Source organism: Mustela lutreola, chromosome 1 (genome assembly GCF_030435805.1).
Source record: "Mustela lutreola isolate mMusLut2 chromosome 1, mMusLut2.pri, whole genome shotgun sequence".
NCBI lineage: Eukaryota > Metazoa > Chordata > Mammalia > Carnivora > Mustelidae > Mustela > Mustela lutreola.
In genome coordinates, this window is record NC_081290.1 from 145,371,679 (window position 1) to 145,384,241 (window position 12,563).

At 41.0% G+C, this 12,563-nt stretch overlaps 1 protein-coding gene and 1 pseudogene across 2 annotated transcripts in view; both read right to left on the reverse strand.

Annotated features, from left to right (window-relative positions):
• ARHGAP10 (Rho GTPase activating protein 10) overlaps window positions 1-12,563 on the reverse strand; it is a 318,466-nt gene that overhangs the window by 78,726 nt on the left and 227,177 nt on the right. The gene's annotated exons all lie outside the window — the stretch shown is intronic.
• On the reverse strand, window positions 4,029-5,203 carry LOC131832587 (peptidyl-prolyl cis-trans isomerase NIMA-interacting 4-like; annotated as a pseudogene).

The following is a 12,563-nucleotide window of genomic DNA, read 5'->3' on the forward strand; positions in this document are numbered from 1 at the left end:
TCTGACTGGCTATAAATCAGAGATTCACATGATCCACTCCTTGGGCTCAATTAATTTGCTAGAGCAGTTCACAGTACTCAGGAAACCTGTTTACTCACTAGATTACCAGTTTATTACAAAGGATCTGAAAGGATGTAAATCAAAAGCCAGATGAAAAGATACCTAGGGTAAGGTGCCAAACAAAGGCATTTTGTTCTCATAGAGTCTGGGATCTGGTGCTGTGATATATGGGAAGCTTTGTGGCTTCGCTCTGCTTTGGGGTTCATTACGAAGGCATAGTCATTATCAATGACATAGGCATCATCGATTAAATTACTAGCCACTAGTGACTGATTCAACCTCCACCCTCTCTCTTTAACCCCTAAATCAGGGGTTAGGGCTGCAAGTTTCAATACTCTATTCACTGTTGGTTCTTCTGGCAAAGAGTCCCCATGCTTAGGTACCTTACAAAAGCCCCCTCGTTTATATAAACTCAGTTGTGGCAGAGAAAGCTTTTCAGGAATAATAAGACTCCCATTTCACCTGAAGTGATTCAGGGACTAAGGACAAGAGACCAAACTCAACAAAGATGTCCCCATTGCTCTTATGGCTCAGGAAATTCCAAGAATTCTGGGAACTGGGAGGCAGGAACGGTGGACAAAGACCAAACAGATATTACTTGCTATAAAACACAGCACAATGTGACTAGGAAGGTGGGAAACTGAACACAAACTCATGCAATTTACCAGTCACCTAATTCTAAAAACACTATCATGTGAAAGAGGGATTCATCTTGTACTTGGCCCAGAGATTAAAACCAGGCCTAGGGGTGCCTGGGTGGCTCAGTGGGTTGAGGCCTCTGCCTTCGGCTCAGGTCATGATCTGGGGGTCCTGGGACCGAGCCCTACATCGGGCTCTCTGCTCTGCAGGGAGCCTGTTTCCTCCCTTCTTTCGCTCTCTGCCTGCCTCTCTGCCTACTTGTGATCTCCCATTCTCTCTCTGTCAAATAAATAAATAAAATCTTTAAAAACAAACAAACAAACAAAAAAACCAGGCCTAATGGGTTAAGAATCTAAGAAGGCATATATCAACAGAATATACGGGGTTAAACCTTCTGAACTAATGAAGTTACATAACTCTTGGCAGTGAATTTGGGAGACGAGGAGTTCCATGTCACCAAAGTTTTACCAAGTCCTACAAATATAAGACCAGGAGCATTCCAAAAGAGGATCCAACACTGCATGCAGGCTGGGCTTGGAGAGTTGACCTATGAGCCCATGAATGAGAAAAAATCTGCCCCTCTCCAAAAGACAGTCTCACTCGCCAAGCTATTTGAGCCAAGGGCCTGACTCCTCAATATAGAAACAAGCATGTCAAGCTGACCTGTCACCCTTTTCTGCAAGACAGGATAACCTTTCCCCACCCCCTGTGATAAATTCACACTGTACCATGCTGAGACCTGAGCTCCCTTAATTCCTGCTGCAAGTTGGCCATGCTCTGAGTTCTCCTTAGGTCCCAGATGCACAGTTAACGGGACACAGAGGTGGCCCTGACTGTTACGGAGTAATCTCGTCTTACCACTCACTCCTATTCTGGTTTTCCCTTTGCAGTGGAAGAACATGTCAGATATAATATATGAAAAAGCTTCGTGAACTGTTAACATTTCATAAATGCTCTCGTTAAACATAAAGTTATCCTTATTTGGCTTCTGAAATAGTGATCTTACAGCTCCTCAGCCATGGATATAGAGATGTTTGTTGAAGAGCATAATGATTAACCCCCTTGGAGTTTCCTAAGAGCCACAGCACCTATAGGCATTTTACCCTTATTTTCCTATATCCTACTATGCAAAAATATGTAAATAAACAGAACAAAAAACCATACAGGTACTATAGTAGTAATACTGAGCACTGCTCCAAGAGACCCAAGAGTCCCACTGATAATAAAGTCTGTGTGTTGGGGAACAATTGGGGGGCTAGGTGGAAATTTTAGCCAACTGGCGAAAGCTATAAACTAATGTCAACTCAGGGAGAACAAGATGAGAAGTTAACTAACCACCTACAGTGCCGGCACTGTATTTTCACTTTTAGAGTTATAATTGTATGAAAATAGGCAGATAATGTGTTGCTCTTTAAATATGTAACCTTTAAAAATATTCTCTTTTCTACCTAAAAGAACATTCTTCTGGAAGTCAATAGGAACACAGAAGTTACTAAACCAATTCAGTGAAATGGTGAGACATTCCTTTTGTTGATTGCTTCATAACAGCCCTCTCCAAAGCCTTGGGAGTTTCAAACCCAGGGGTCACCAAGATCTAAGGGAAGGAAACAGATTCTCTTATCTTGATGGAAGGAATGTAAAGGAATTTGTGGTCATCCTTATGTAATCTGTCATAAAGAGACACATTTGTTTCATTTCTTCATCTGATACCCTGTACAACCAGATGACAGTTTGGATACAAGCAAAATAATCATTTTCAAAGTGACTTCACAATGTAAGCACTCTGCCGTAAACATGCTCAGTAGGTCATACATACAAATACTTCTCTCATCACTGCTTCAAGTTTTTGTCATCTAAAGACAAGACGGCCCTGTTAGGCCTTCATTCATGGAAGGACGTGGAAGAATGTAAGGAGCTCAAACTCAAAAAAGAATCGGACTCATGATTAAGGTTCTTCAAACTGAAGTCTGATCTCTCTAGCAATTTCCAGTTTCTTCCAGTAGCTGAGTCAAGTTGACAGATATTTTTACACTGTGAGATAGAGAACAAGAGTATTTGTTTATTCCATAATGTAAATTTAAGTATGTGGTAGTTGGCTTTAAGTCAAACAAGGAGACTATAAATGAACCATAATGTCCCTATCTTAATAACACTGTTGATGAGGGTACTGACAAATCAATACCAGAAAAATACTGAGTCCTCTCTTCCACCCCTCGAAGATAATCATTGCCAACAGCTTCTTTGATTTCTTCTAAGAAAATTTTAAAAGTTGTCTATGCATATGCCTGCATACACACACAAAACACACACACATAATTTCTAGGTACGTATTTTAACACACAGAAGATCCTAATAGAGATACACTTCCAAGAAATTTTTAACTATTCAACTATTAACTGAATGCTTACTATGGAACATACAATGTTCTGGACCTTAGAAATAAATAAGCATGAAGGCCCTGAGGGAGAAATGTGCCTGGCATGTTCCAGGAATGCCAAAGAGGCCATGATGACCACAGTCATTAGGGTATGAAAGAAAAGATGGGTCAGTGAGTAGGATGAGATTTTTTAAGTTTAATTCAGAGTAAGGGAGTACACACCAGTGTTTTAGATATCATTCAGTTTCAGTGTGTTCATTTACTAGTGCTGTATAAGAAATTACCACAAACTCAAAGCCTAAAAACAACACATTTACTACTACTGTATTTTCTGATTCGTGATGTGTATGAGAAAGGTATCATCTCTCTCAGAGTTTCCAAGAATCAGGAGTCCAAGCACATCTTAACTGGGCCTCTTTGCTCAGGTTCTCAACTCACGAAGCCATAATCAAAAGTATTTGCCAGCTAGCATTACGGAGGCCAAACTGGGGATAAATCGGCTTCCGTACTCATTTGGGTTGTTGGCAGGATTCATTTCCTTTCAGTCAGGACTGAGGGTTCTGACTTTTTGATGAACATGGGCTAGAGGCTCCCAGTTCTCTGCCTTGCCAAGGTCCTCTCTGAAGGCAGTGCCCAACATGGCTATCTGCTTCTTCCAGGCCACCAAGAACCTGTCTCCAGTCTGCTCCCATGAAGTCTTCTATAACAAAATCATCATGGGGAAAACAGCCCCTCACCCTAGATTCTACTGGTGAGAATCAAGCCATAGGTCCCACAGGCATCCAAGGGCCTAGACCACCTTAGCACACGTCCACCATACTTGGTATCAATGCTTATGAGTCCATTCTTGTTAACGGGTTGCTGAACATTTCTCCTTATGGCCATCCCATAATTTAACTCTCTTCCCCGCCACTGAAGGCTTTTTTCTGTTGTTTGGTTTTTTTTTTAAGTCTTTCATACAATTTTATTTTCTCCCTTCAACCATAATGATAGGATATACAAACTTTGTCTTAACCAGAGGGTCTGTAAACACAGGCTTATTCAGCCCACTTACATGCAAGGCAAATGTTGCTTCTTGAAATGGTCCCACCATGGAACCTGTGGTCATCCACCCCTTATCACCCCCATGCCTGGCTTTATCTTCACTATACTGTGTGGCCACTTCACTGAATCCATTTCAGACTTTAACTTTCCCATGGCTTCCATGACTTTCCCATGTTTTTCCACACAGAATGTGTCTGACCTTTACTGCATTGTCACCACCTTTGGGACCCTGTGCCTTCCTGTCAGAACTGTCACTCCCAGAGGCTGATCCCCTCTCACCCCTTTCCCAGAACCACGTTTTCCCTTGGGCCGCATCTTCGAAGCTTGCAGCAGAACCCTCAACCCATTTCTGATTCTTGCACTGAGGTATGGTGGACATGCAATAGCAGTGACTATGCTCTACATTTTTGCAAAATCTTGACACTTAATCCTTCGAGTCCTTTGTAACAGAGAGATGGCTTCAAAGCAGGAGGTCATTCTAAGCCTTGCTGGACACACAAACCATCACAAAAAGTCTGTTCCAGCTCACATATACTCATTTCCTCCTCCAGGAGATTTCCCTCAATTCTTGGTGGAACTTTCTAGCTTTCTTCAAATAGGTGTTCTTCATCTCTTCATGTAACCTTACACACTGGTGATTCATTTCTTGATTTAGGCTTACATCAGGCAATTCATCTTTTCAGAGAACATTGATAATAGGGCCTGCTCTCCCACTGTATTTTCTGAGGCCTTGTAGTACATATGGAAGCTATTGATTTTGGGAATTACTTTTAATCCTTTATCCCAGTGAATCATTTTAGTGTATATAAGAGCTCTTCAATCTGCTCTCTGGGGCTATCTGTGTGTACAATCACACCCGTAAATAATGCAAACTTTCCCTCTTCCAGTTTCCAAACCACCTCATATCGCTTTCTCGCTTTTCTTGTCTAATAATTCTAGGACAATAGTTAATTAGTAACAGTGAGCCAAGTCACAATTTCAACATTCTAAGTGTTTCAGTACGTAAACAGAATACTAACTTAAGGAATAAAATACACAGTTTTAGATCATTTTAAGGAAGTATCCACAAATTTCTGTTTTACTAGAATACTTCCCTAGGAATTACGTAGATTCTGTCACATGCTTTTAGGCATCGGCTATAAGGTTTTCTCCTTTGACTTAATAATGTGATATATTGTATTAATGTATTTCATAATATTGAGCCACTCTTGTACTTCAGAGATGAAGTCAACTTAGACTGAAATATTACACAAAGTATTGCTATTATTTCCTGATGTATTATTTAAGGTCTCTGCACAACATGCTTAAGTAAAATTGATCTACAACTTTATCTCCAACCGGCTTCGGCACTGGTGCCTTACCAGCATCATAAAAAGAATTTGAAACTCTCCTCTACCATGGTGTGGACCAGTTTAAACATTAACAGATTAAACAGTTGCTTCCAAGTTTAAAATTCACCTGTGAAAATACCTGTGTGTGGTGCTTGTTGTGGATGGCAGCTCTTTTAAAGTTTCCATTTCTTTATTAGTTCACTAATTTTATTCTGATTTTCAAAATTTTGTGCACTGTGTATCTATGGTTATTTCCATATTTGTTTCTATTTATATTTGTGAGCCTTCTCTCCCACCCGTTTTTCTTGACTAGCTTAGCCAAGGAAATCTGTTTTATGTTCCCAACTCTACCAAAAATGCAAGAGGCTTTATTAAAAAAAAAAAAACACTTTTATTTCCTAATTAATTAATTTCATCTTTTATATTTCTTAATTTCTCCAAATTTGGGGGGAAGTGGGTGGAAGTGTAATTTATTTCATTCTTACTGACTTGGTTATCCATTTCCCTCAGAACATAATTTCTGCACAAATTTAGGTTTTGATATTCTTGTTTTCATGATATTTTTCTAGGCATTCTCCAACTTTTTAATTTCTATTTTAATCCATGAATCATGAAAGTTTCTAAATTTCCAGGTGACCAGGGACCTTTTTCTTTTCTTCCAATTCCCAGATTTAGAGTGTTATACAGATCAGGAAAAAAACGGTCTGTGTTATTTCTACCTTTTGAAATTTGGGATGTTTCCTTGTGGCCAAGAACAGATACTCAAAACCTATAAACATTGCTTTATTGTATTCTGAGCTGCTGTAGGAAAATATGAGGCAACCAGATGAATCCTCCTAATGGGTTTTCTATTTTTCCTCAAAATCTAATAACCTAATCAGAGTTTGTTTCTATATGGTTAATTCTGAAGAACTTAAAATCAGAACTAAGGTTTCTTGAAATTCAGTGAATGTTCTGATCAGATAGATTACGGTCTCACTTTGATTCAGAAAAAAGTCATCATCTGTTTTATCATTAAGATTATTTCTATTCCATGCATTTCATTCTGTACTGCTATGGTGACCTCTAACAGGTCATTTTTCCCTCTGTTTCTTTGACTTCTTTTGCCTGTCTCTCTCCGTCCACTGACCATGACTGTTTCATGAATGAGCGTAATTTAATTTTTTATTCTATTCCTTTTGACATGTTTTAATTTGTTCATTTGTTTCAAAATACTGTATGTGTGTACTGTTTCCTTAGCTCCACAAGTACCTTCAAAAAAAAAAAAAAAAATCCCTGAGTCATTTTATTTTTTCAACTCCCATTTCATTAACTACTTAATTCTTCTATAGAGACAAATTTTACTAAGTTCTTTTCTTCTCTTCCTTGGATCAGTATTTCTTCCAAAACAGATTCTTCCACTACAGTTTACGTTTTCTCCCCTCCTGCTGCAATAATACATTCATATAGACTCCACAGTGGGTATTTTTGGTTGGTTGATTTCAATTTTACTTGTGTTCTAAATGGGCAGCTTTGTCAACACTTTATTCACACCACGACACCATGGGTGACACGTCCTTGAATCTCTTCCCATGTTGCGGGGGTCTGTTTTCTTCTTCCACACACAACAGTTCTGCCTGCCCGGCGCTCTGTAGCTGGAGAAGGGTGTGTTTGTCTGCTTGGGCTGCCACAACAGAACCCCACAGACTGGGTGGCTTGAACAACACAAATCTATCTTCTCACAGTTCTGGAGCCTGGAGCCCCAAGCTCAAGGTACCAGCAGGGTCTGCTGCTCCCAAGGCCTCTCTCTTGGGCTTGTCGGTGGCTGCCTTCTTGCTGTGCCCTCACACGGCCTTTCCTGTGTGCAAGCACATCCCTGGTGTCCTTTCCCCTTCTGATACTGGACGGGGGCCACATCTTTACCACCTTGTTTAATCTTAATTCCCTTTTTTAAAGACTCCCCCCCGACCCAAAACGCTCCTCCCCTGTGGGTTAGGGCTTGAACATTTTCAGAGGACACAACTGGTCCATAACCAATGAGGAGGAGGAGGGCAACAGTGCGGCTGGGGCTGCGCACAACCTGGTCTTTCACCTCGGGTTTTGCAAAAATGCCTGTCTGTGTCTGTGCTCAGTCCCCCTGCCTGGGCTGCCCACAATTCCAGCAGAGGTCCTGGCCCTTCAGCCCCCACCAGGAGTCTCTGCCCTTGGTGGCCGCTATCACCGCTTCCTATCATTCTCCAGGCAGAAGATGGACCAGGTAAGAGGATTTCTAGATGTTCACATCACAAGCTATCAGGGTGTGAAACAGTATTCCTCTCTCTAATCTTGGGGTTCACTTTTCCCATGTTCTTCTCTTATAGAAGCTCTTTTTTAAATTTTTAATTTAGTCTTGATTCTGAGGTTTCCTTTCTGACTTTGTTTCTTGCTGGAGATCACTGCCCCAGGCTGTCTGTGAGAGGGAGTCCATGATGCATCACACCCCACCTAGTCTCCTTCTCTGGCTAGGAGAGCAGGGTGGTCAGGAGGAGCTTCTACCTTTGTGGAATTTGCAAGTCTAACCCAAGGCTGACCAAACCATCTTCTACACCTCCCTCCAAAAAGGAATTGTGAGGATTACATATGCATCTGTTCTGTGTCGCATTTGTGGAAGGCAGAGTTAGGAGTAAAACAGATGAGGTCCATGCCAGTTTTTAAAAATGTCACTTGCTGGTCTCTAGCTTTTCTTCCATTTGGCTGATACCAAGGTGTTATTCTTTTCTCCTTTTAACCTATTTTTTGATTTATATTGTAAGATTTTTGAGATCTGAGCTTGCTATCTTAGAGCATGTGTTTGAGGTATCTGTTTTAGGTAAGAAACAGACAATAAATACTACTGGTAAAGACGTAAGTAAAAGGTAACACACCATCACATGTAGAAGCCTGTAACTTTACTGAACTTCACTAGTTTCCTTACTCCCAGTTGTGTCAAAGAGCCACATGTTTTTATTACGTTATTTCGGTATCACCCAAGTTCATTCCCCCAAAGCAGAGATTCCTAACTGAGGTTCCTTATGGACTCTGGTATTAGTGTATACCCTCAAATTGTCCGTAAATGGTATATATGCACTTGTATTATTTTCTTTTTAGAAAACGAGATTGTTATCTTTAATCAAATTCTCCAAGAAGTATGAAACATTAAAAACTGGTTAGGAATCACTGACCTACAGTAATGAGCAGAAAAGCTGCCAAGAACAGAAAACAATGGAGAATTAGAAACCATTTATAAGAGTTTGGATTCATCCAAATAATAAAGTCAAGTGAAAGAGTTTTCTTTTCAGTTACACGGAATTTGGATAAAACCCAGAGGACTTCCAAAAGAGTTCAACCACAGTTGACCCTGGGCATTGCAGGTAACACAGTCCTACAGAAATTGTGGAATAAAAGGAGTAGACACAGGAAACAATTATTATTCCAAGGACCCTTCCACATCAATCCATCAGTAAGTACAGCTTACTCTGAGCTTATTAGCACATTAAGCACAAATGACCTAATTCCTTCATTAAATTTTGAAAATGATGACTAATCCTCTTAGTAGTCATGTCCCGCATTTCCATCTAAACAGAAATGACATTCTAGAAAACTCAAGGGTTTAAAGGCTTTCCTGGAGAAAGAATGCCTCCACTTTCACTTATTGCTGAGTTAGGGAAAGAGAAACAATTACTTCAAAAGAGGCACAGCCTATAAATAAATTCTATTCTCAATATACAAAACAAGCAAAGTTGATTCAGCAACAAATTAAAGAGAACAGGAGGCAGATACTGAGATCATACACTAAGATTATGATCCCGCTTCTGTGTGAGTTTCTGATGTACACTGTTTCTTTATGTGACTATATACAGCACTGCTATCATTTCCAAAGGATTATAAATCTCCCTCAAAACCTATTAGTCCAACCACTTTAGAGGTTTGGTTTGGCACCATCTACAGTCTGCAGCCCATGTGCACTTTTGGTAATTAAGAATAAGTAATAATGATGACAAACAACACACCAGCTGTGCGATGATTAATAAGAACTGTCTTATGCACACAACCAGGCACTGGCATGTGTGTCTCAAGCAACTATATAAAGCTCATGCCTTTATGAAATCAAATACAGAGATTTCCTTTCTCACTCCTACACATTCCAACAGAGACATACGTAAGCACTTTTGTACAATTTAAACTTGGAGCTATCCATGTACTAATATTGACTGAAACACTATGCATCATTTAAGCTTAAAAAGAAAAAAATATGGTCTTGTTTTTCTTGGGACAGTAGAAAGACCACAAGGAATTTTCTAACTGTGTGGCTTAACTGCCTGAAATCCTTTTTGGAATGAGGCAGACTGTCAATGAATAAAGCAAGCTGTGTGACCTTGGGTAAGTTAATTTCAACTCTGTAAACTGCAGAGAAAACAATACTACCTAAAAGACAACAAACAAACAAACAAACACACTCTTTCAGGGTTGACTGGCTGATTCATGGGTCCTACAAATGAGACCTAGCCAGTGGCTGGAACATCAGGTACTCAAGATGGCCTTGGTGCCGACCCTCTGCCCTATGCAGACTAGATGCTTCAGAAAAGCAGCTTCAAATTTTATAATTACATCCACTAGGTCTCCTGCAGGCCTAAGTCACTGTTGTAAAGGGAATGGGTACATACCTTCTGAAGAAACAACTGATTGATTCACAAAGGAATGCCTGCTACATAAGTCTTCCGAGTATAGAAACGGTTTTAACCTGGCTTTGGACAAAGAAAGCTACTGGCTTCTGGAAGGTCCAAACTCCAAACACACAATCCTCGAGCCATGTTTCTAGAACTCTACCACTATGTCAGAGTTTGTTACACCCTGGACTTCCAGAAAGCAAGATCTGCTTCCCCCCACTCCCTTAATTTTTTGTGCCTGTCCACGCAGTACAAGGCATGAAGGAGCAGCTTTATAGATGTCTGCTGAATGAATTGGTAAGTGTATAAAAGAAATGATGCCAACACCAAATATCAGGTCATTTAACTTCCATCATGAATAATTTGAGATATATACACAAGTAAAAAATAATATAATAAATTCCTATGTCCGCATCACCTAACTTCATCAGTCATTAACTGATCAGCTTAATTCATCGACATCCCTCGATTATTTTCGAGCAGATTCCAGACTTAGTACAGGTTGCTTAAGAAGCTTTAAGTAATTAGGTTTTACTTAAAGTGAATTCTAGATTAGTCTAGTAGACTCCAGAATTCTAGACACTTGTATCTCTACGGTAACAAGAAACAATACTTTGTCAAGATCAATAGAAGTCATCATTATCTGGTCAAGAGAGGAGCTGTGACATAAACAAAAGGAAATCAAACCTTTCCTCTAAATCACGATGGGTTAGATGGTACTGGTAGTTAAAAAAGAGAGAGAGAGAGAGACAATACTACTACAAATATCTGTCTGAGGAAAAACAATGACTTGGGAGGGGGAACACAGTGTTAATATTGGATGACTAGCTCACCTAACGAATCCTCATGAAAGGCTACATATTTGTTTTTAACTTTTTAAAACTATTCAGTAAAAGGATTTTTCTAGAGAAAAATCCAGAAGATTAAATAAAGAGTGCGGCTCTGAGGAGGGTATCGGCCAGATAATACAAAGCCCAAGCCAGCATGAAAAGGGGGGTTTGGATCAGACGCCAAGGAGGGAGGGCAGAACAGACAGGGCAGGACCTTGATCTGTGAGAAAATGGGGGGCCCCCAATGACAGCACCTGATAGAGCCAAAGAGTGAGAACAGAAATAAAGCTGACAAAACTGATTCCTGCCCTGTGGGGTCATTCTCAAGGAGAAATCAACCAACTGGAAAGTTAAACAAGGAGGGCTTTTAAGGACTTTTCATCCTGGGCCAAATTAGTCCAGCGACATAAGGCTGCATGGCTTGAAATTTACTTGACCTACACTGACCACATTCGCCTCGATTCCCATGCTCCTCAATAAAGTTAATCCTGCACTTCCTAATAGGGCTGACAACACACACTTCCCCAACAGCATGGAGAAGACACTTCCAAAGCAAAAGACAAAAGGCTCTAAATCCCAAAGACAGAGAACATCCTTGCAGGAGAGACAGTCACTCACAGTCACCCCTGCCCTCAACCTCCTCACCCCAGCAGTTAGAAGATGCCCAGTGTGTAGAAGAGAATAAACACAGCAGGCGTAAGATGGGCATCTTTAGAAGGCCTGCTTGCCAAACTGGCCCTTCGTTGGTGTCTAGGGACTAGGCTGGTAAACAGTTCTTTAAACTGATAGAAAACATTCCCTTTAAGGTTAGGATGGCCCACCATGCCCAAACTGTTTGAATTCGTGTTCAAACCGTTTGGGCACGGTGGGCCTATGTGGGGGTTATGTGGAATACCTGTTTCCCATCTGGGAGTCTGGAATTCTGGTATATGGTGAGCAAAGGATGCCTATGTGACTAGCTCCCACAGGCACTGGTCTCAAACGGGCTTTCCTGAACAGAAGTATCAAACACATGTTTCTACATTTTCAGGGCTGAAGGAAGAGTCTGCTCTGTGTGACTTCTGGGAGGGGAGGGCATAAGCCAAACGACATGCGGACTCCTCCAGACTCCACCCGGGTTGTCTTCTTCTCTGTGTGTCCTTACTCCACTGCTGTGATGATAGCTGTGAGCACAACTTTGTGTCCTTCCAGCACATCCCCGAACGTGGGGGTGGTCTTGAGGACCTCAGACACAGCCACGAAAGCAGGCACTACACTTACCGGCAAGACTTCAATTTGGAGGATATAACATAGCGGCCTGCTTCTTCAAGTAGACATTTTAGCTCCTCTGACTTTTAGTTACGGCAGAAATTGGAGAATTTTTTTTTTTAAAGATTTTATTTATTTATTTGAGAGAGAGAGAGAGAGAGTGAGAGGGAACATGAGCAAGGAGAAGGTCAGAGGGAGAAGCAGACTCCCCGCGGAACTGGGAGCCCGATGTGGGATTCGATCCCGGGACTCCGGGATCATGACCCGAGCCGAAGGCAGTCGTCCAACCAACTGAGCCACCCAGGCGTCCCAGAAATTGGAGAATTTATGGAAGCCTAGCAGAAATAGAACTGTCACATGCCCCACTGTG